General features: G+C 38.9%; 1 protein-coding gene across 3 annotated transcripts in view; it reads right to left on the bottom strand.

Annotated features, from left to right (window-relative positions):
- Positions 1 to 26,282, bottom strand: part of LOC145994913 (phosphatidylcholine:ceramide cholinephosphotransferase 2-like) — a 228,726-nt gene that overhangs the window by 102,829 nt on the left and 99,615 nt on the right. The gene's annotated exons all lie outside the window — the stretch shown is intronic.

The raw sequence follows: 26,282 nt of genomic DNA, 5'->3' as shown, positions 1-26,282 counted from the left end.
CCAGCACTTTTTACGCCTGATTAAAATACTATAGAATACCCTACACATAGTGGACCTTCCCCAATATAAAATACGTCGAAATTCTTGAACATGGGGAAAGCTAGACTACAATGCGTGTGGAGAATTTACAGGACAACGAGCTGGAGGCAACTATAGAGGGGGGCGTGGTGATAAGTGACAGAACAAGACTAATTTGCGGTATAAGCTCGCCTAACTTCTAGATAAACTCTACAGGTTATAGGGAGAAAGTTGTGCTTATGGATTTTGAGATTTTGGGAAAAATTGAAAGTCAATGATTGGGATATGCATTTGAGTTGATTTAGTATATTTTACTTCGCTTTTCTGCCAATTTTGTCTAATTGCGAAGTTGGGGATGAGTGATATGATGAATGGGCACACTTTTGCTCTTTTTACTATAATAATAGAACAAGAAATTTGATTTTGAATTTTAAAAAAAGGATGCAAAGATTGCTCCAATGCAAGAACAATGTGCGTAAAAACTTTGTTCAGTAAAGCCAATTTGTTCAGGCAAATTTGCTTTGAATTTTTAATGCTTAAGTAATGATAAGTAACTTTTGTCAATTCTAGGTAATTTTGAACATTTATAGTAGTTTTCTGAAGATTTTTTGTAGAGTTTGACATTTTATTAATTGAATATCTTTTACCCTTATTTTTCAAATTTTGTCATGTGATAATGTCCTCTTGCTGACTGAAGTAAACCTAGGACACACTGCTTTCAGTATCTTTCAGTTCTTTCAATGAGAGTATAGAGGAGCTTTTCCATGCTGATTTCGATGCATAAGTATTAATTACTAAGCAAATTATCCACCATCGCGTTTGTTCTGTTTTACCCAATGAGAGTTGCGAATTTGAACAAAGCGCCAGACAAGCAACTGAATCTCTACACAAGCATTTATTTCTCAAACACACGCACGATGCAAGAAAAAAAATTAACAAAAGTAATCTTTGTCAATTTCCCACACGATACTTGTGTATCGTACTGTACACGTCTTTACTAGCAGACAATCATTTTTATTTTAGAATCTCCGTCAAGTGTTTATTGATCATATTACTTCAGCTTTATTCTGAAAAGCCATTGCAACTTTTGTCTTCTGTAACAATACAACATAAAATTATTTTTTAAAAAAAATGATTTTAAATCTCACGTATTTGCCAATTCTGCATTAATCTCACTGCTGCTAACAGTGTGTATTACTCCATTTTCCGAACAAGTTGTAGTAAATTTAAACATTTTACACTTATCCATTAAATTTATCAAAAATTAACTCATCAACTGTTAAGGAATTAATAACAAATGATATATTTTTAAAATTTTATTTTTAGGTCATTAATTGCTTCGCCCTGTTATAAACGCTATTTCCTTGATATTAACCAATTACTGCAATTCAATCCTGGACATATTGGACACCCATTCAGAGGTGTGTGTTTTATAAACTACAACCCACGGAAATCTTTCCTGAACCTGATATTTTGTCTTTCCAGTAAAGTCACAATTTGATCTGAAATATTTTCATACGTTCAGTTTTGGCCCGCAACGCCATCAATAAAGCATTTGGTTTCTGACGAAATATAATGTATGTACCAAACGTAAAATTTAACTTACCACTCCATCAAATTGATCAATTTAGTCCAATTTTGCATATACGAATTAAAATAATAAATTTTACTAAACAATTCAAGTGATGGAATAAAGGTCCTACTTGGAATGTTAGAATGTAACCATCCTCCGCAATTTTATATGGATATACTAGCTAATGTATAGTAGGAATTTCCCACGATTGCTCTCTCCACGAAAACAGTCCAGTCAAAGTCTGAGCTTCCCCTTGTCTCCTCCACACCCCTGGTCCTACAGGGTTGCCACACATCTTAGCTGCTCAGTCGACACTTCGCGCGTTGTACACTGGCGAACTTTAAAAAAAGATCTCCCTCCTCTTAGTTAGATTGGAAGGTAGTTGGAAACACTTCATGGCTCCGTATTGGATAAGAAAGTGGGGGAAGGCAGTTGCAGACAAGGCCATCACTACCCTATGCGCACGTAAACTTGTTTCCGGAAAGATTTCTGTTGGAGTCGTGTCAGGCATGATCTGGGCAGTTTGTGAAAGAATTTTATGTTCCTACCCCCCCCCCCCCCCGCTCTCTGTGTATGTGTGTGTGTGTGTGTCGCGGGCGCGCCGACACCAGTTTCTTTTTAAGTTTGGCGTATTTTTATTGCATCGACCAATTGCTGTTATGGCTGGGAATAATCCAGGTTAGCAATGGGCAAATAAAAAAGTATAAAAAATACCAAAATTCCTGTCATGAGTAGTTAGTAGTAGTAAAGTTTAGGTAAAGTTCCTCGTGCGTATAGCAACGTGCCATGAAGGCACATTTAGGGGATGTGGTAGTAGGGCACCGCATATTCTCGAGCTCGCCCATTTTGGAGGTGATACGATCAGCACCACGCTCCAGACGCCTTTTTTCGCCAGGGTTGTAGAAGAAATGAGAAAATAGAAATGTTTTACATTCTGCGTATGTGACAGTATTCTTTGGATATTGTCCCTGAAGTATCTGTTAACATCCTAACCCGCAGTTTTGTTCAGGATAAACTAGTTGAAGGGCGCGAGTGGTTCCTGAGAAGTAATGAACATATCACAGAATGCGCACTAGTTTAGCTCACGTTTCTTGGGAGGAGGGGGGGAGAATGATATACAAATTTATTCTACGAATGCTTACGTCATTGTGACCATGGAGTGAATTTTGCAGACTAACATGGATCTGGCGTCTAGACACAAGGCCAATATAATGGTCTGAGGAGTTTGCGCTGTGCCCTACGTTTGTGATTGCCTTTCACAAATTTCATCTTAACACACCTTTCATCCTTATCTATGTGATTACTCACAAGTTGAAGAAAAGCGAAGTAAAATAAATCAATCAATTGGTCATTGTGTCCCTGCGTTTTTCAATATTTCTTCCTCATCGAAAATTAATGTTTCACCGATGTAATGCATCACTATAGTCATGTGAATTATTATTTTCCGTCATCATAGTGTGCTTAATTATTCCTTAAAGCATAGACTTTAACGCTGTCGTCCATAGTGTAAACGATCTTAACTGTGTGGAAGTTTTTTATGTAGGCAAAAAAATGGTTAAGAGTAAATCCCAATTGATTTGTATAAAAATTTAAAATATTATAACTCTGACATGACACATATTAACTGTTCTTATGTAGTTCACTGTCAAGGAACGATTTCTCCTAACTAAACAGGATTCCGGCCTTCGCGGTAGAGTGGTTAACACAGCTTGCTCAAACACCGTCTTGGCATTGTGTGTTCATTCGGTGTTCATTGTGAGTGTCCCTTCATCATTTCATCGCTCATCCTCATCGTCGCGTTTAGCCAGAAGTGGCAGAAAAGCGAAGTAAAATAAACCAAATCAAACATAAATAAGAAGCTGAAGGGAAAAATATTCCATTACCAAAAATTATATATATATATATAAATATAAAGTAGAGTCCAGCGCAGATAATTCTGCCGTGCAATGCGCGACAGAACTAAAGAAGCAGTGTTGCTAATGGAGCAGATAGAAAAATCGCTGCGGTGCGCCGATGCACAGCTGTTACGTACAACAATAAAATTAGAGAATTCAGGTCTATCTAACGTTGAGTTTTAAACGTCATGCATTATACCAGGACTAGGATTAATATGTACTAACAAGTGACTATGTATGTAGCTACATACATATGGACTAAAAATTCGCAAAATATGAACTAACACATAAGTAAAATTACCAAAAATGCTGCAAAGAAGACTTCTTCATACGATTCCTTATTTGAGTGATTTCAAACAAAATAAAAAAATATATATATTATTTTTCATTGCATTAATGCACTGGTGGCGTTCTAACTTTTCACTCCCAAAACCCGTATACACTGGTATGGAACTGCAACGGCAGATAATAACATGCCAACGTGTTAAACCGCTACAATTGCACCATAACACTCCTCCTGAAGCAGTATTATTATTTCCTCTCTGAGATCGGCGACAGTCGGTTGCCTTTGTTGTACATTTACAAAGGATGCCGGCTTCCACAACAATAACAAGTACATATACTGCCACTAGACGATAAGCTGCGCGGCTTTTTCTTTTGTTATGAACCAGGGCCGGCGCTAGTCATTTTGCCTCCCTGGGAGGTGGCGGCAGATGCCGCTCTATTTCGACCCCCCCGGTCATTACGCAGCAACGGAAAATTGAAAATCAATATATTCCTAACTAAAACATCAAAATATAAAATAAATAATGAGACTTCTTATGCTATTTCAATACTATTCAGCGCAAAAGAATATCTCGCTCGATCACAGTTTTCAATAGGCTTATTTTTTTCTTCTCTTCAAATTTTGCCGCTCTGGGCGATGGGACGGTTCGCCCTCCCCTTCCGCCGGCCCTGCTATGAACTTGGTCACCCATCAAAGCATGGCAATTTTAACAGAAAACAATATGTATCGCATTAAGCAGCAAAAATGACAGCCTCCTCTATGCAATTTCTACAAGAACACGTGCCGGAGCCAGAGTTGAAATGATGTTGGAGCCACATAATTTATTTATTTTGAATAATTCCAAAATTATGAAATATGAACAATTTGTTGCTGCTGTTCGCTGCTCTCTTGCCAAAATGCTTTACTGGGATGCTAACACCATGACTGGCTTCCTCCTTCATGAACTCGTGCCCGTTGCTTAGAATTTCCCGAGCTTGGCTATGCAAGGTTTTTGATTTCAACTTCGACAGAACTGGAGGCATTATGGAATTTAACGTTCATTAGCAAACACACACTTTTACATAAATACACGCAATACACGCACACAACGTCAAACCGGTCAAATACTTAGTATAAAATAAAAATATGGTGCTTCCAATCCAACAAAACTCACCGCCACCTGCCTTTTCCCCTTCCGTGACAGAAATAGTGCTTCATTATTACAGTTGGCAACACTAGTTACTAGCTAGCCAATGAACATGCACTGCATAAAAGAAGCAAGCACTACGCCGTGCTATATTGCCACATTAGCGTCCCTACCGAACGGTGGGAACCGCTAGCTGGAGCGCTATTCAATTGTTTTCAATGATGTTTGCGCGAGTGTGTCCAGGAATGGAATGAGAATGTGGCAACAATAGCGAAGGTTTTCGAGCAGGGTAGAACACATGATGCTAAGAGAGAGGGAGACGAAACGAAAATTCGTTTCTACGCAACGGCAAATTTACGTGTGTGGCACTCTAATTACTTTGTTGACACTGCAGTTTTTTTGGCAGTGTGTAGCTGTCTTAGGGTCGTATGTTTGAATTAGCTGACCTCAAAATATACGAAGAGTGAACGATTAATGGAAATGGGGATGCACATTTCTATTACTTTAGAAAGCATTCAGTCGTAAATCCTGTGGTCACAGTGTGATTTTCGTGCTAGGAAGGGAGGGTTCCTGGGACATCAAATAGGTCGACGTTTACTTATAACGTTACGAGGGTATGGATTTCTCTCAACAAGTGCAACAAATGTTTATGGTCATGGAAATTATTTATACAATTCGTTTGAGTAACGTCGCTTTCTACCTCTTGAAATTAATGGTGACTGGAGATGAAAAGCCACACGTGGCAGATTGTAACGTGCTTTGAAGACAGAGGTCTTAAGTTCGAACCATGATTAAGGCATGTTTGCCCCATCACATTCATGTTATCAATTGGTCATTCATTAACCAAGAGGGAAAAAGACAACGTAATATATCCTAAATAGAAAAAAATTCAGAAAAGGGACAAGGAAATGCATAGGCCTATATCGTGCCGAGCCGAGGTTGTGTGTTGCAAGACGGAAATGTGTAACTATTATCGCAAGAGCACTTTCAATTATATTAGGGCAGAACCATATATCACACAATACAGGTGAAATTATTGTAGGTTGACGTGAATTGTTAATCTGCCTACACTCCACTTATTATTACAATTTTGAGGGTCTTCATAACAGAGTGCTTTGCATACTGCTCTATGAAACCGGAGACCCTATGTTCTATTGATTGATTGATTGATTTGCTTTATTTTACTTCGCTTCTTGTGCCACTTTTGGCTAATTTGCAAATATGAGGGAAGCCTCCCCGATGGAGCAGTGGTAACATCGTCGCCTTGTGATCAAGGGTTCCCGGGTTCGGAACCCGGATCCCACTTCAAACTGTAGATCCAGTCCCGATTAGCCCTACTGAGCATAAAGTGTACTTCAAACACAAACTCAATCAAATATGGGGATGAGTGACGACATGATGAAATTGATGAATGGAGACTCACAAATCCATGCCCAGCCAGGATTCGAAGGCGGGACCCCTGGCGTCGTAGCGCGGTGTGTAACCACTCTGCCACTGGGGCCGGCATCTATTTTCGAAGGTTTGGTAATATTTAACAGCTTATTGTGTTTGTGCATTTTTTCTGGTCACTCAAACATTCGTCCTTATCGTTGAAAGTAAATAAGAGGGATTTAATATGGTCGTAAAAATAGCACGTCACGTGCCGAAAGAAACTACCTTCTTTGCTCGTTTTCTTTTTATATTTGTTTTAGAGCTAATGACAAAAGAGAGAAAAGAAACGGAAAAATGAACAACCTATTTTCATTCATGAAGGAAATAAATCGCCAGCTCAGATCCTGATTTCTTGAGAGCTCAAAATGGACAACAAATATTTCTCCTGAGGCCGAATGACCATAGAAAGAAACGCTGTGCTTATTCCTTGATGACTCATGGTTAACATTGCTCTCCTGTGTGGTGTTCACGACTGACAGCTGTACAGCTCTACCTTATCTTGCATAGTGTTTCGGCATTGACGATGCAGTGTTTCCAATTCAATATCAGTTTTTGTTTGTTTTGTTTGTAAAAGGTGAGGTCTCAGTGAGGCCTTACTAAAGTTTTAGACTGTACAGTGGGATCCATGAGTATTACCGTGCAAATTGTCCATCACCATGTTAGTGCATTTTATTTGACCCAATAAGAGCTTCAAGAATTAAAAGAAAACTCAAAACAAGCTGTTGACAACTTCTGCACCAGTATACATAAAAATCCATCGCTTAAAACACATAGGATGTACGAGAAAAATAACGAAAATAGTCGGACAATTTGCCGAGCAATATTAGTGCATCGCACTGTACGTATGCGGTTGATTGCGTCAGCTGAAATTGTTGCTTATTGGTAGAAGAGGCATATATTTTTGGTAAATAATACAAAATTTCGGTACAATTTTCGGGTTCAAATGCGCTAAATAAAATAAAAATTCGTTGTTATAGCGGTGAAAAATCTGATCAAAAGTGGTGTATAAAATGACAAATTGAATATAATCCTAAATTTGATTAAAAAACTGCACTTATTACACAAAATAAGTATATCCCTTATAGTACATTCGTAGCATATCAGTTCTGTTGGAACGCTACGCATTTATGTAGTTACGAGAGTATTAAGTCTATTCTGTATAAAGGGGTCAATTTATGCTTCTCAAATATTTACAGCAGAATTAATCATTTCTCCGTGAATTACCTAACTCAGGATATTTCAAACTTCAGAAAGTATCGCATCGGTAAATAAACTAATTTTGTGTTTAGGAGTATTTCTTATTTTGCAGATCATTTCGTTACGAAACAGGGTAGGAAAATGCACCTCACCTTTCAGAAACATGAAAAATTAACATTACAGCATGTCATTTCACATTTCGTGTTTTCGTCAAAAACGAAATATGGATGTGTCTACTTACTGGCAAGACTAGGTGAGCGGCGTGACCTTGACTGAACTCTTTTCGTGACTTTAGATTTATAAATTAGCAGTTTGCACCTTTTCATTAAGTAGCCTCCTTCCTTTTTTGTCTTATTTCTACAGAGACTAGTTGAATATCTAGTAAAATGACGCGCTGTATTACAATTACTAATAGTATTACAAATTGTACACAAACATCAAAGAATGAAATACATTAGACACGAGTTTTCTGAAAATTTCTTCTTTTTCAAACTTTATACAGACGAAAATCGTGAATGGTAGTGAGCTCGCCCTGTTGAATAGGATGGGATTTCTGAGTGGAATGTTCAATGCAGCATATTGATCAAGATACAACAACTGAATTACGGCGAAGTAGGTTAGAAACCCTGCGTGCTCAAGAGCAGCTTCGATAAGGCACCTGAATTGTCTAGAGCTGAACAAGGAAATGGGCGATCTTTATTTCCCAAGGCCATTCCGCAAAACTAATGCCACAAGAAGTTTCCTGTGTGGATTTGTGAGCATGAAATTGTAGGTTGATGATAGTACTACAAGACGTCAAGTGGATTTTTTCCGTTTCGTTATTTTATATCGCTTTGCTACCTATAGAGTTTGAATAACTAATTAATCATTTGATGAGCAGACAAACACAAAGTAGCCGATCCCGTGGCAAATTAATTAGCGTAATACAATGCGAAGTCTAAAGTCTGATTAGAACCTGGACTAGAAGATATTGTCTTTATACCACTTCCATCATCTATCGCATCCTTTATCATCGCGATTAACAGTGGTAGACGCGAAATAAAAATAGAACCTTTGCAAGGACGTCCGAAAGAGGGGCAAGGGGTGGACGACCCCCCTGGAAAATGAAAGTCAACCAAAAATTATATATATATATATATATATATATATCACACATATAATGTCATTTCAGCTACAATAATATATGTTAATTATTGCATGAACATAACTTCAAATTAAAGTAATGTTTTTTTTTAAAAGACAACACTTATGGTGTAGGACATGCACCTTGTTTCCCCCCCTGGAAAAAACTACCTTGCTTGCCCTTCCCTGAAAAAAAATGCGGGCGTCCATGAACCATTGGTATCTACTTCGGAGTATAAAGCGTTGTTTCTTCAATGTATAGCGCGGAAGTAGACCGCAACAGCCTCTTATTTGACAGGAAATAGCAACACGAGAATAGGGATTCCTCGTATTTTAGATTTTCTCAAACTAATTTCAAGTATGTGGTGGAAATTCCTTCTATATAGTATGCAAATCGAGGTTTGCAGTTTGAATGGGCGTATTCCTTTTCTCGGTTTTTCCTGGAGACTATATTTTCAATTACTTTGAAGCATTTTGTACCATTTTTTATTTTTATAAGCAATTTCATTAATTATACATATGATAGAATGATCTAAACATGAAACTCATTGTCTCTTCCAATGATTAACAGTTTTCCTTGCCTTTCATTACGCTAGGCCTCTCAGTCGCTATCTTTGTTGTGAACCTAGATTAAGTGTGGGGCTTATCCTCTATGCTTTCATCATACAGCATGGCTGTGGGCTACATGCTTGACATCTTAACACAACTCCTTTCAAATATTTCTCGGGAAACGTATTTCACCTATCGTCCTACGGGAATCAGACGAACGTAACTACAAAAATGCGGTTTTCAGTTTTGTTAAAAAAAAAATCCTCTGAAGGGTATTTGAAGTAAATCGACATTTTTCCACTTCTAATTCTTATCTGTAAGACTGAGTCACGTTTAAGAGTCAGACTTTATGCACAGTAAGGCTAATCGGAACTGAACCTACAGTTTATAAAATTGGATCCGAACCACTGTGTGCCTCCACCGGGTATCGAACCCGGGACCCCTGGAATACAAGGCGACGACGCTACCACTGCGACATCGGGGAAGCCGACCTTCACTTCAAGTATCGCTATCACTTTTTAGTAGTCAAGGAGTATTGCATTCATTTCAATTTGGAGTAAGAGTTCAGCATTCACGTAAATCAGCAAACTTTGAGTTTTAGATACCATGTTCAATAACAACTTATATCGTCACGGCCAACAAAATAATGGCCATGAAAAAATTAGTATCAAGACACCATACTAAAATTGCTGCTTGAAGAACACCGTAAAGACTAAAGTCGTTGCCTGCTCCGTGACTGATCAGCTAAGCTGCTATTTGAAACCCTGGCTAAGGTATGGACGTACCATTGAGTTTGTCCCAATATCTATTCAACCTCAACATAGTAAATAACTGAAGAGGTAGGAAAGCTACGTAAAATTGCCGAAATAGGAAATAAAATACTCCTCTACCCCCCACACATGCATATGCAGCCGAGTTTTGAAATGCCGAAGCAACTATTGCCCACGGTCAGACTATATCAGTTGCTTTCAAACGTTAACATGATGAAATGAACGTTTCTATATGCACCTCCATGCAAATAATTTCATAGAATCCCAAATAAAGTTAAATTAATTAATGTATTGAAACTAGGCATTTGAATTTTCCCAAGGCAAACCTGCAGACATGAAAAGATCTGCCCATAGTCTTCAAGCACCTTTAAATACGCTGGCTCATAGCAGAATGTGATGTGTGAGCAAGAGTGCACTCGTGCACAATCCTACGTGTAATTTACAAACGTTAATTATTTTCCATTTCCTTTCGCCTGCATCCTAACATTTTTTTAATCCACGACAATCAGAGCAAAAAGTTTAGTTAGTTTTTTATGATAAGATTGAATTCCTGCAGAAATGAACAGAAACTACTGTGGGACCACAAGGATATAAACCTGAGCAGACTCGCGGCTCGCGTGCACCGTACTCTCGCGTGGAGGAGAGGGGCACAGTAAAGCATGCTTTCTTATGGCCAGAGCTGAATGGAAGAAGGAAAATCTGTGCGTACACTTTTCGGCGTTTTTTTTCCCCTTGTGGTCGCTCTATACGACGTATAACCCCATTGCACTCTAAACTAAGGCTCTCCGACATTTAGACGAGCTGTTTTCAGTTTCCTTTTTCGAGACCACGTTCTCTACGTTGACCCTCACTGGCAGAACAATTGAGAGGAAGAATGTAACTTATAAGATAGAAAACACTTATGATGTTTAAATAGTAATAACACGATCAAGGTGGCTTCGGTCTAGGACGGCTATGAGATTCGACAAGTTAAGATAAGTCCCATCCTGAAATCCTAAATAACGGAATTTACGGCGAGAACTGAAACATTTCAACCTGCCCGAAGATTGCACTTACCGCAACTTTCTTTCCGCAGCCCGGAATAAGACAGTGAGATTCTCGTCGTATGTCATCAAAGGAGAAAAACATGCGAACGGGATTTTTTCTCTTTCTTCCCTTGGATAGCGAAGAACCTTCTCCTTCCATTGTAACCAATCGTAAAAGACCGAGATTCCCATTCACGCTAGTTTTAAGGATCCCAATTTCTTCATCTACCTCCGCTGTAAAATGTAGTTCTAACCTCCTACCCCTCCCTTAAATCGAACACTGCGAATCTGATTGGCTCCATGTAGAAGCAGCTTGTGGCGTATTTGTACACTGCTGAAAAATGCAGAAGCAGAAATAGTTATTTCCGTGGGTTAAAGCAAGATATATATATATATATATATATATATATATATATATATATATATATATATATATATATATATATATATATATATATATCTTGCTTTAGTATATATATATACTAAAATGACAAAAAGGTAAGTAAAATAACCTAATTCAATTAATCATATACATATACACACCTGAACGATTATCGCCTGCACCATATTACTGAACAAATCCAAAATAAAACTTTATAATCACTCATTCCACTAAATGCCCTTGAGAACTGGAGATAGGTTGTCGTCGTCTTCTTTGTTTGGCACACACCGCCTATTAGCGATTTCTTGCCAGAGGTCCTATTTGGTAGTATTACACTTCTCTTAAGAAAAACACTTGAGGTGTTTTATCAAACTTTCTAGGGTGCACGCAGTGATTCTAATCCATTTCACCAAAAATATACTTTTGTCCCTATGGATTCATGTCTCACCATATGTACGCTTAGATTTATTTATTGATTTATTTATTTCAGATGTTACCCCTAATGAAGTTAAGGAGTTTTCATTTAATGCCCTTGCATTTTCTTTCTTGTGTCCCTCTGCTTTGATACCGAAATGCTCTTTTGTTGTAAAACACACCTACAAATACTTAAAAAAATAATAATTCTAAAACGTATTAGCTAAAAAATACATTTTTCTTGGACTTCTTTATTAGGCACAAATGTGTACACTAAATACATATTCAACAAATACAAAGTGAGATCACTTACCTTTAAGAAGCCGGGTTCGCATCCAGGATAAAACGTTCAATAAATGTTAGTATTAATATCTCCATTTCCTCTCTTCTTTTTCACTTAGAATTCCATCAAATAAACAGGCGTAATTCTGCAATTCCCCATCATTTGACATTTACAATCAGTGAATATGATAACAAAAGTGCTCACATGTCTACAAATGTCTTTATACTTCACTACCTTCGAGACGTTACGTTGTTCACGTCGCAAACAACAGAAAAACGCTTCGCTAAATAGGTAGACTCTCGAATATTTGGCCAGATAAGACGTTTTCATTTTAAGGCATGTCAGACACATTTTAAATGAAGGAACGTTAGAATTTTTTTTAAAAAAATATCTTCGGTATCGTAGATGTGTGATACAAAGTGGAACAATTTTGAAAAAATACAATTTAGTCAGATATTAAATTATGAACGTTGGACTTTACATAGCAGCAACATTAATATTCGGATACACTTAATAAAATAAGGAACAAAGGAAGTAGCTAAAAATGAGTACATAAAAAATATTACGTGGTAGAGTGGCACAGCACGCTACGACGCCAGGGGTTCCGGTTTCGAATCCCGACCTGTGCAGGAGTGTTCTTTGTGATTGTCCCTTCATCAGTTTCACCATTTCGTCGCTCATACTCATCGTTGCTTTCTTAACCGCCAGATTACCATTTCGGATGTACAGACGGGATCAAATGAAATGTACTTCCGTTTTCCTACCAACTCAGAAGCGAGTTGGAAACTCTTCATTGCTCCTGTATAGATAAGAAAGTGGGGGAGGGCAATAGCAGACAAGGCCAGCACGCAAACTTGTTTCCGGCAAAGCGTCTTGTTGGAGTCTTGGCAGTTTGTGGAAGGATTTTGTGTTCCTCCCCCACCCCAACCCCGCCTTTCTCTCTCTCCTTGAGTTTGTGTTTGTGTGTGTGTGTGTGTGTGTGCGCGCGCCGACACCTGTTTCATTTTAAGTTTGACGTATTTTTATTGCATCGACTAATTGCTGTCATGACTGGAAATGAAACAGGTTAGCAATGGAGACATAATGAGGGATCAAAAATACAAAAATTCCGGGCATGAGTACTTAGTAGTAGTAAAGGTAAGGTAAAGTTCGTCGTGCGTATAGAACCGTGCCATGAAGGCACATTTAAGGGTTTGTGGCAGTAGGGTGTCGCATATTCTCGAGTTCGGACATTTTGGAGGTCATATGACCAGCACCACGCTCCAGCCGTCTTTACTCCCCAAGGATGTAGAAGAAACGAGAAAATAAAAATGTTTTACATTCTGCGTATGTGACAAGTAATTTTTTGGATATTGTCTTTGAAGTATCTGTTAACATCCTAACCCGCAATTTTGTTTAAGGATAAAACTGGTTGAAGGCCGCGAGTGTTCCTGAGAAGTAATGAACATATCACAGAACGCGCAATAGTTTAGCTCGCGTTTTTCTGAAAAAAAGAAAGAATGATATACAAATCAATTCTACGAATGCTTACGTCATTGTGACCATGGAGTGCATTTTGCACACTAACGAGGATCTGGCGTCATGACATAAGGTCAGTATAATGGTCTGTGGGGTTTGGACTGTGTCCTATCCATTTACGTTTGTAGTTGTCCTTTCACAAATTTCATCTTAACACACCTTTCATACTTATCTTTGTGATTACCCAAAAGTGGAAGAAAAGCGAAATAAAATAAATAAACACATCGATTATTGTGTCCCTGCGTTTTTCAATCTTTCTTCATGACCGAAAATTTATGTTTCACTGATGTAATGCATCACTTTAATCATGTGAATTATTTTCCGTCATCGTTGTGTGCTTAATCATTCCTTAAAGTATAGACTCTAATGCTGTTGACCTTAGTGTAATTGATCTTATTGTGTGGAAGTTTTGATGTGGACAAAATAATGGTGAAGAATAAATCTCAATTGATTGTTCGAAATTTAAAATATAATAACTCCGAGGTGACGCATATTAACTGTTCTTAGTTCGATGTCAAAGAACGATTTCTCCTATACATTAAGAAGGATTCCGGCCTCCGTGGTAGAGTGGTTAGCACAGCTTGCTTAAACACCGGCTTTGGCATTGTGTTCATTCGGTGTTCATTGTGAGTGTCCCTTCATTAATTTCATCATTTCATCGACCATCCTCATCGTCGCGTTTAGCCAAAAGTGGCACAAGAAGCGAATTAAAATAAAGCAAATCAATCAATCAATCGATCATAGGGTCTCCGGTTTCATAGAGCAGTATGCAAAGCACTTCGTCATGGATGCCCTCAAAATTCAAATAATAATTTGCAACAGAAAACCTGATATTAGAGTATTTTAATAGTTTAGGCATATTAACAATTCACGTCAACCAACAATAAACAATTTATTGATTGATTTTCTTTTATTATACTTCGCTTTTTGTGCCACTTTTGGCTAATTTGCAAAGATCAAACATTCATGGCCAGGCCAGGATTCGAACCCGGAACCCCTGGTTCTGAGATTTCGGCCTGTGTATGGGGTTGGTGGCCATCCACCGTCGTGAGGAAATTGAGGAGCTACAAATTAGTAGCGTGACGCGGCCATGGAAACCTGCAAAGACTGAAGACCACAGATTAGCTGAAGACTTGTCTTGTTAACCACGCGTCACCCCATAATTCCAACCTCGGCAGGTGGAAGTGAAGCCGGCAGTCGGTAGGTAGGACGTGGCCCTCACGGACCGTTGCGTCACGGGTTATTATTATTATTATTATTATTATCATCATCTTCAATCAAATAAAGCTTTATCGTTATATATTACCGTATTTCATCGCATAATCGTCGCACCCTGTTTTTCAATCCAAAGAGAGAGAGGAGGGGGGGAAGGCAGAACACAAAATCCTTCCACAAACTGCCAAGACTCCAACATAAAGCTTGCTGGAAACAAGTTTCCGTGGTGGCCTTGTCTGCTACTGCCCTCCCCCACTTTCTTATCTATACAGGAGCAATGAAGAGTTTCCAACTCGCTTCTGAGTTGGTAGGAAAACGGAAGTACATTTCATTTTATCCCGTCTGTAAAGCAGTCCCAATGTCTGCTCCAAGTTGCACAGCTGCTTTCAGAGCCCTTGGTTTGAGAAGGGGGTGGGGGTGAGGAAAGGGTCTTGATTTTTCATACCGAAGCTCCTTCATTTCTTTCTCCCATTTATCTTGGTTGAATTTTCTGAGATACGGAATTTACCTCATTTTGCTTTTCATTACGTTTTATTGCGTTACCCACGGTACGCTTACATGTAATATAATTAAGCCTTGTTTTTTCCATATTAAAACCAATACGTTGCTGACCAAGGCAGTTTATTAAGATAAAACACTTAACACGTAACGTTTCGACCCTGTATCAGGGTCTTCCTCAGACGAAGTTCTTCGTCTGAGGAAGACCCTGATACAGGGTCGAAACGTTACGTGTTAAGTGTTTTATCTTAATAAACTGCCTTGGTCAGCAACGTATTGGCTTACATGTACTTAACATTTTCAATTTCCTTGCACGTACCGACACCCTTTGGTTAGATACGGCAAATATAAATAGCTGTCGTTCGTCAAATGTTGTTTTTTTGTTTTGTTACCCATTTTTCTCGTACTTCAGTCAGGGATCAATGCAGTTACTCATAACAGATGTAGTCAGGAAGTAGCATGAATTGTTCTTTCCCCGCATTGTAGTTGACCGGTAAAAAACTATGTAACAGTAACAGAAGGCTTTCAAGATTTGTCTGAATATTAAAGTGATCTTTTTTTTCACACCCAAATATAAATAACTAATTTCAGATTTGAAAACGTAACAGGGGTGTAAGGGGTGACCTTCCACGCAGTACATACACCCGATCGTCAAAATCAGTTCCACGTAGTACACCCTGGGCTGCCTTTTGCTGACTAACAAGTCTCTGGCGACTGGCCAGTATAATTCTGTATGTTCTCCTGCTTTTTGTCATGTGTGCTGAGTGCCCCTTTACAGCCTCAGCTTTTAACCTAAGTCAGAATATTTTCATATTTCAGTTATGCGACCTTACAGTTATGTTATTTGTTGTGGTAAGGGGCTGGACCCAGTATAACGTGGCGGGTGCAAAATAGCCTAAGTGCTGAAACACCCAAAATTAAAAAAAAAAAAAAAAAAACGTAACAGGGAATATAGCTTTAATAAATGCGTATAAATATTTCACAATGGATTATATTTATGTACATGTTGTTAATTGTGAAATATTGTGAAGAAATGAAACAAAATGCTACGTTTCGGTTACTAATGTGAGCCACTGTATATGTAATGTTTTTATTTCATTAACAATGTACAATGGTCAAATACAACTTTGCAGACCTCCGTGGCGGAGCGGTTAGCACATCGCAATACGACGCCACAGGTCCCGAGTTCGTATCCCAGCCTATGCATCATTTTCATTTTTCTTTGTGATGTCCTTTCGTCAATTTTGTAATTTCATCACCCATCCTCGTCTTCGCGATTAGCCAAAAGTGGCAGAAAACCAAAGTTAAATATAACAAATCAAAATCAAACATTACTTGGCATGACAAGAATGGATAGGTTATTTTGAAGCTGCTGTTATTAAAAGCAAATTTTATGTAGCTTTCCTAGACAGAAGTTTCAAACACAGAAACTGATTGATTGGATAACGCCTGTGGATTCCTACTCGAGCAGAAAATGTATATGTTTCCATTTATTACTTACAACAATAGCAGACTGATTTCCCGCTAAATCAAAGAAAACTTGCATTCACAGTTACAAATTGACGTGTTGAATGATTTCTCTCACTCCAATTCTGCTTAATCGAACAGCACACCACAACGTGGGTCATTAAATATTTGCAACTTACTCTCGAGTTCCTCAACTAAAAATAAATTGACTGCGAAACAAGACCTCGTCTGCGATAACTATATACCACGTTATATGAAGAGTATACGCAAGTTGAAATTCCATCATAATAATTTGAATTCTTCTAGTAGCTACAAACATATTTTTTCATACATATTTTCTTAGCAAAATATGAAGTTCCTCACTTCAACAAGGACAACATATACACAGTATTCCACAAGAGTTTTTAGTTCGAGCTAGTCGTAATATGAATATACACGTCACTTCATTACTTAGTTTAAAAAAAGTGCCAGGCAATGTGAATTCGACGGCATGCCTGAAATTATTTGCAGTATCTCATGTATCAAGGGGGCTTTTTAAGTAAAATGAAGGACACATACCACATGCTTGGGTCAATTGAGAGTAGTAGAAACGTAATTATACTGCATGTTGCAACTGAAACAGTATCCTCGAAGCCGAAGTCGTTGAGTGATCCACTCATAAACTCTCTACCAAACATTTCAAGTTCGAGTAGACACCTGGGCATGAGCGTTTTCTTTGGTAACCATCCCTTCATAGATTTAATATGATCATCATTAATGTTCATAGTCGCGATTATCTACAAGTGGCAGAAAAGCGATACAAGAACAATACAAAAGTAGAAGAAACAAAAGAGGATAAAAGGATGAACTTAGTTAATGATAGGAAGTTTTATAAAATTACTGTTTCTTGAAGAATCTTGTCCTTTGTTCCGATTGTATTTCTCAGTCACACGTTGCTCAATGTCCATGTCGACTGTCGTTCTTACATTCTTGAAAATTACTTTAATGTCTGCCTATGCTCTTCTTTCAAACGTGGTAGGCGCTCTGTCTGTTTCTACACCAAAAAGTTTAATTCATCTCCTGTCCAAAAAGGCACGAATTACTGAAAGTAATTTTCAAAATTGTAAGCAGATGAGGGCCCTTGTAAAATACGTGTACTGTCCTTTTATTCGCTTAGTTTTGAGAATCACTCTCCATACAATTGTTGCCTACTTCAGAGTCCAAAGGCCCTGTCTAGCTACAGACCAGTTGCGCAAACGCGGTTTCATTTGTTTCGTACACAAATTCCATCCTTTATACGTATTTTCTACTTGCTAAAAGCAGCGGCGGCTCAAGGGGGAGAGCCGCCGTGCCATGGCACTACCCTCAGAAGAAATGCATACCTAGCCCCTAGCCCAAGTATTGTTAAATTAATACATTGATAGTTTACAGACAATGAGATTCGAATCTTTCAATCGGTCAAGCTGACGTGACGACCGCCCCAACCACAGACTAGATATGAACCGCCCCAACCTCCTCACTGCATCGCCAGCTGTTTCGTATCCTCGGCGAGGCAGCGGTCGGCGCCACCCAAGAGCTGGCCTAACCAAGTTGAAACGCGTGCAGAGGGTTGGTGAAGTCTCAGCGAGTAACCTTTGCACCATAAGCCGGGAAGAAGGTGGCAGGGGGTGGTGTTAGCCAATGGGGTTAGCCCATAAGACACCAGCCGTGCCCGTTTAGCACAGCGAGGGAACTTTCTCAGTGTTGACACCGTTGCCATCTTCAGAGATAAGTCGCTAAATACGACGGATTTGTACGACCCGTTGGGGAAGTAATTCGTGAAAAAGGTACTATCTACTTTTCTGCCAACATTTGGAGAAACGAACCTAGTATTTTTCCGAAGTTAAATGAACATTTTGATAATAGATAGATGCGCCTAGAGGGCCATCCAGACTTTTTAAAAATATAAAAGTAAAAATTCCTTTGGCATTTCGACAATTTCTTTTTACATCAAATGTAGAATATTTTCAACGTCCAGTTGGAATACGTGTGCATGGGGGAGGAGAAGGTGAGAAGATTTGCTTTCCCTTCCTCTTGTAATTGTGTTTTTAGTGAAGTGTCCTGTAGTGTTTAAAGATAGGTTAGTGAGTGAAGATGAATCGTATTAGTGTGTTATTACTTAAACACACTGTTTTCCACGTTACCAAACAAGGATATACATCTTGGCCAGTGGGGCAACCTCAAGGAGGGGGGCCAAGGCATTGCGGAGGTTTTTTTTCTTCGATTTCTTGATCACGTTGACAGTACCCGCCGGCCGCCACTGGCTAAAAGTGCCTTTCATATCGCCTCAGGGCGTTGTCTACTCGGATGCTTCGTGATCGAAGGTCACGTGTACAAAGTTTCAGATTTTCCGATTTGCGTGGTGCTGCTGCTATCAGTTCGGTTCGCCTTCTCAAGGTCGCGCAGCAAGCAATTATTTTTCGTCTTCCGATAGGAAAAAGCTTGCCTCTCGCTTATGTGGACGAACGCGTGGCACGGATGACTTTTTGGCTCGACCATGGTTGGTCCTTTATGTTTCGTCCTTCAGCATTTTAATCTAAGAACGAATCATTCTCATCGAAAAACATAATGTATTTTTTTTTAATTGATGTAACACATGTAAACCGAGAGCGAGAGATAGATAGATAGATAGATAGAAACGTTTTCCTTCAACAAACGTTTGTTTTCCTATTGTATAAAGTGAACGCACATGTTAAAATTCATCTTGCATAGATATTCAAATTAGAACAAATTCACGTAAAGTGATTAAGTATGCAGAAAAGAAATATATTTGTGATAAATACATAGTTAGTCAGTAAATTCCGATAACCAGAATTCTGTCACGCCGAATGAAACGTTTTGTTTTACAATTTAATGTTTTCACTGACATCCAAAACGAAAATACGTATTATAACTTAATGACTTTCAAGGTGTCAAAATATTGTAATGTTACTATGCTGCCGATCACAATTATGAGAACGCTACGGGTCCCGGGTCCGAATCCCGGCCTGGGCGTGGATGTTTGTGAGTGTGCATTCATCAATTTCATATTGTTATCACCAATCTCCATCTTCGAGAATTAGCCAAAAGTGGCAAAAAAAAGCGAAGTCAAATAAAGCATATCAAAATCAAACAATTATGAGACTTCTTCGAAAACGCCTTCGATAACGGTATTTGCTATTCGTAACGGATATGTGTATCACTTTTTCGAAACAGACTTTTGTGGAGGAAAAGAACTGTAACGTTACAAAAGTAACGAGCACAATTATACGAGAGACCTATGTTATTCTCTCCGGAACACGGCATCGGACACGGTATTGCACATCGGAACGTCTGTATGATACCAGCTATAAATAACGTTGTTGCTTTGAAAAAAGGAGTGTAACGTTTTTTCAGTAGTGACCTCAATTAAGTTACTGGTTAATTGTAACGTTACTATCACTTTCCACACACACTAAAGTTACTAGTCAATACGTGACGAACCTCTTTCTTACCCTGTAACGTTACTGGTTGCCGGCAATGGATGTAACGTTAAAGTGTCACGTGAAGACCTACTTCTTTAAAGATCAGTTATGGTTCGGTACCGTTATGCACACCTGTAACGTAATGTTCATATACCTGAGGTAACGTTTCTGTTCACGAAAAAAGTTATTCTGTTTCTGGTTGTAACGTAACGGAAACCGTAATTGAAAATACCGTTCCATTTCGTTACGTTACGACTCCCTGGCTGACACACACCCTATCACTTTACTCGCATTTTATACAGAGCATTCCCTGACATTCGATACGAGACTCGGCGGCAAGCGGCCCGGCATCAGCGCTTCTTTTTTCCCGGTGAACGGGTCCGCGACAGTCGCTAGAGTCTGCTATTAAAATTAGTTTTCATATTGTGTACTAACCTTGACTACAGAAGGTGTTGAAAATAATGTCCCTCTGCTGCAACACATTCCTGGCATCTCCGAAGGAAATTGGCATTTACACGTGCAAGTTCGTCTACTGTAATTCTCCCGATTTCTCGTACAATACTATCTTTTTAACTCACGGATGGTGTGCGGATTGTCTTTGTATAATTTATTTTTTAGATTTCCCCAGGTTTCTTTCCAGTTTTATTCAGGACTGACCCTGTTACTCTTAAACTTTTTTACGAGGTTTAATATAGTGGTCCTATGTGGAACGGGAACACCAGGAAATTTCGTTGCAAAACGTCGTCGCACTTCTCCACAATTCCTCTTTCCGAAGTAACACTCGACAAGATAAATCCTTTGTTGTAATGCAAACTTTTGTGGTGCCATATTAAGCCACAATCTTCAACACACGGACACGACACAACACAACACAACTTCCGAGGGAAGATTATACTGGCGTCAGTCTGCAACGTCAACAGAACGGGAAAGAGGGCAAAGGCAGGGAGAGCGAAATAAAACAGACTAGCGTACGACTGTAGCGTACCCAGTTTACCGGGAAAGACAAGCGCTGACGCCGGGCCGCTTGCCGCCGAGTCTCGTAGCGAATGTCAGGGAATGCTCTTTATTTCTGAATATTAAATATTGACTGATCGAATTCTTTTAATTTACTTCGCTTTTTGTGCCACTTTTGGCTAATTTGCGAAGATGGGGATGAGTGATGACATCATGAAACAATCCCACCAGGGACCCCTGCCGTCGTAGCGTGATGTGCTAACCACTCCGCCATGGGGGCCGGCTTATTTCTGAATATTTTCAAAAAGGGGGACGGGACAATATAAACCTTCTCCCCGCATCTAGGGTGAAACCACTGCACTTGTTTACGTGTTTCGTGATCAGCTTCGATACTATTTCTTGGGTTTCTCAATTGTTAGATTCTTTGATTACTGATAATAATAGTTTTTCTAACGGCGAAGATCAATATTGTATTTATTACGTTATCGCATTTAAGTAAAAAAAAACTAAAAAAAAACTTGCCTATCTAATCTTGGCAAGTTAATTGAATCCAACAGACATCTAAAGACAACGGTTTCTTTGTTTTTAAAAACAATTTTCAATTCTCTTGTCGATTTTAATGTCTTCCTTCTTTCTTTGCTGTCTTTCTATCTGCATGCATTTTAATATTTATTATTGCATAGACACACAGGTGACAATTCTGTGGCCAGTCAAGCTAATCGCAATTGTTTCACCTGTGGTATCTGAAAATCAATTTTCTGCCCAGTGACCGTAATTGTTCTCAGTTTTGCCGTGCTTGCAATAAAATTAGTTTCTGGTCAGCAAATCTTTGTTTAAATAGGCGACGAACAAGTGATTGCTGACCAGAATCAAATATCCTTAGTTACTCGTGGACATTTGTTTAAGAGTTACTACAACCTTTGGTCAAAATTAGTAAAATTTAGTAAAGGCTACCAAACTTTTTATTTCTGGTTACCAAGAAGCGTAACCCAGAGAGTTTTGTTAATTTAAACAAATTACTTTTCTGTGTAGCACACGAAAAAATGTTTTCGCGTCAGAAGTTGAAATCTTCTGTTGGAATTATGTAGAAAGTTTTCCACTTTGCCTCAAATAAGTAAAATTATGTAGGTATATTTAAAAGTGTTTTAGGAAGGTTACCGACAACACTACACTATGCACGAAGTCATCATCCGTGCTATTAATATACCTAGGTACAAGGGAGAGTCAAATGAAAACCTTAAATTTGTTTTTGCTTCTTGCTAGTAGATTTCTGCATTTTAGTACAGACCTATTGCTGATCTACAAATATTTTCAACTTTGAGTTAGTGCCTGTATACCTTAAGAATAATAAGTCTTTAGGGTCCACGTGGAGTCGCTTATGAGTAGACCTCGGATTTTTAGGTTCTAAAATCTAAAAAGTGTGCTTATAGGTTCCTAAAATAGGCTCTAAAAATCCTAAAATAGGATTTAAAACCCTAAAATAGGTTCTAAAAATCCTAAAAATCTAGTTATGCTCGAAAAATGCTGATTAGGTACCGTCACCGGCAATGAAAATGGGGCACCTACATCCTGAAATACGCACTATTTTACATAACGTTGTGTGTGTTGCCTAACCCTATGGCGATGGCATAATTTATAATTGGAAATTTGATATTAAAATCCACTCTTCGCCATATAGGTAGGCACAATTTTTTTTCATGTTATCCACAGTTAAACTTCGCAATTTTGTCTGTGAGGATCATTTTATATGCTGAAAATAATATTTTAACAAAAACATAGTCAGTGGTGCAAACATCAATACTGAAATGTTAGTTTGCGAGGTATGAAAGCCACAAAGCACAGAAGTGACGCGAAAGTGAGCAAAACCACACAGATCAGACCACTTTGGGATTTCACAGGTAACAGTGACACCATATATTTTGCTTTGTTTAGTGCTTTGAAAAATCTCCATCGACTTCGAGGAGGGAAAATCGACAGAGAGTACGTTTCAAACACGTTCGTCATTGATTTTTTACGTGACCAAACAAAGCAAATGCCTCTGTGTGACATAAAAATCCTCTAAAACCTTTAAGAATATATAAAAACCTAAAAAAAGGCTTGATTTAGGCACATAAACCTAAAATAGGTTCTAACTAGTTTTTTGAGGCGCTATAAAACTTCATCAGTTGTTTCGTTTTTTTACGAAACGCTGACATAACTTATTATTTCTTATATACCTGTAAAGGAAAAAATAGTTAAAAAAAAACTAAAATCCTAGGTCTACTTATGGGCCACTGTGAAGGCCTTTCCACCCACCTGCCTGCGAACTGAGGCCATTTTCGTACTTTCTCCTCCATTAGTAAACTTGCTGATGTGGTAAGACTGCACAGAGATATTGAATTTTCATTTGCCGAGAAATTTTAAGTTTTTTAGGCTGACATAGGGCAAGAAACAATCCTTCACTGGTACAAGTGTGTATAAGAGGCGCCATCTCCAAAATAACAAACATGGCGTTGATCAGTGTTGCAGCCTTTAGGTCGTCTTGTAAATAACATTTGATACCTCATGTAAATTTGAACTGTATGCAGTCTGCCCTGCATCTTTTACTGGATTAAGGTTTTGTCTGACTATTGTAATAGATATAAACGCCACGTAAAATAACTACAATCCAACGTCACATTTTTTGACGCCTAAAGATTAAATTATGGACGTCGAGAAATCTATCATTTCATAAAAGGGGAACATTTTCAAAGTTCATATCAAAATTAATGTCCTTTCAAGCATTAATTCCTACCATAATGCAGTTTAATACGGATGGTACACTGAACTACAGAGTCGGGTTAATGGAGAAGAGCTGGGAGCACTTTATGATGGATGCAGAATGGATAGCGTGACCTTCAGTTGTCGATTTAAAAGTAGCATTTTATAGGACGTGGTGACTAAAAATTTTAACCGCTTCGTTACGATGGTTGTTCGAAACGCTCGTGAAAGGTCAAAGTTTTTCTTGCGTAGTGTGATCGTTCGTGTAGCGAGTGGTGGCCTGTATTTACGTTCATTCATGGTTTTCCCCGTGTATCGATCTTGAAAGGTGCAAATGTATCACGCAAACGCCAAGTTAGCCGTGACCAGAGACATTTTAGTGTTTCCGACGCAAGAGGCATGCAACAACCACGATGCAGCCCGAATATTTTGATGTCCTATGATCTAAGGCGTGACTTACTTCAAGTATGAAGTGTTCTCTGCACAGAATGTCTTCTCAAATTTGAAAACGTATTTATTATAAATATTTCTTTACTATTCTTATATGGTTTTTTTTTTGTCTGAATATGCCTTATAAATCGGGAACAAAACCTTACCAACGAATGCGATGTTTATTTCTCTTCATCATGTAAAATACAAGAAAAGTTATCCCGTGTTCGTTGCACTATGGGTCAAGCGTTCGATACCCTATGGAGGTACCGTCAACGGAAAAAAAAGGGGGAACCTACATCCTGAAATATTCGCTTCCCTGCTAGATGTTGTGTGTGTTGTCTAACTATAGGGCGATAAGTAATTTTTTTTCAATGGCAATTTCTACCACCGCCGCAGAGTTAGGCAACACACATGACGCCTTCCAGGCAAGCGAGTATCTAATATTTATTGCCGGTGACTACATTACACAGTGGTTCGGATCCTATTTTAAACTGTAGCCTATATGTGCATAAAGAGGACTTAAAACAAAATCTCAATTCAATTCGTTGCACTGTACCTAAAGGCAGGCAAAAGGGATGTGGAGGTAGGGCCCCACACATTCGCCGCCTTTACACTCTAGCCCCCCACCCGCACCCCGGGTTCCCATTTACTACAGGCTGGATGAACCCTAGAGCCGCTTCATGCAGGGACAAGGTCTGAAAAATTCCCAGCCTTCAGATCACTCAATGCAGCTTCTTCGAAGTGTTTATTTATTTTTATCAAAGTTTGAAGGGAGAAGGAGCAAACGGTACTCCACTCTTCGTAAGCTTTTTTTTTGGGGGGGGCAGACCTCGGACTATTTCTGAGTCCTGACTCGGCACGGGTGTTCCTTTGTACCTGTCCATCAATTTCATATGATTACCATTTCAACCTCGTCGTCGTGATTAACCAAAAGTGACAGAAAAGCGATGTATTTCTATTTGTTATTTAGTCTTTTGTGCCACTTTTGGCTAATAGCAACGACGAGGATGAATGATGATTAGATTAAATTGATGGGACACTCAGAAATAACATCCATGTTCGGGCTGGGACTCGAACACGGAAACTTCCGTGAGGAGAACGAAAGTCGACCACTTAACGCGATCATCCACCGAGCCGACGTCCACTTTATGCACCGGGATTGGACATACAGTTCAAAGTGGGATCCATACTACTCCACCAGGTATCGAACTCGGGCCCTTTGATTACAAGGCGTTGACATTCCTATTAGGCCATCGGGGAGGCCCTGAGAGAAATTATGTCAAAATGAGTAAAACAACAATGCAAGTTTCTACTCAAGAGTACACATAATAATTCGTATGTCAGATAAGGTGAAACGCGCGTGTTTTGTACGTCAAAAGCCATGTACTTCAAAGCAAATGCATTATATGCTCACTGTGAATTAACAGGAAACTACATTAACATCAAACAAGTCGAGCTTGTTAATGCCCAAGGAAAGAGAAGTTGAAACCTGTATTCGATATGTGAATGCACCATCACTTCCCTTCTTCTGGCGGTGAGATTTCGTTCGCCGAGCAGATGGAAAGTACAAATGCAGGTCGTTGGAAAAAGACAGATTATTGTTTTGCAACAATGTGACGTCTGCTGGTAACTAGGGTTAACAGCTGAAGACATACTGTAATCAAAGGAACCAGTAGTCAACAGGTGTTTTCTTCTGAAAAGCGCACAACGGATAAGACGTTCAGGCGATTCAAAGCAGACAACCACACTTTGTTCTCGTTTATACAACAGAACCGATAGAAGAGTGCTATCGCACTTCATACACACACACACACACACACACACCCACACACACACACACACACACACACACACATGTACGTTTGAATTTCATAATGAGATGGGCTTTATCCTCTTCCTTCAGATCTTACACACTTTCGCGTTTGTG

The sequence above is a fragment of the Lepisma saccharinum genome, chromosome 11 (genome assembly GCF_977018435.1).
Source record: "Lepisma saccharinum chromosome 11, izLepSacc3.1, whole genome shotgun sequence".
Classification (NCBI taxonomy): Eukaryota; Metazoa; Arthropoda; class Insecta; order Zygentoma; family Lepismatidae; genus Lepisma; species Lepisma saccharinum.
This window is presented reverse-complemented; position numbering and strand designations above follow the sequence as displayed.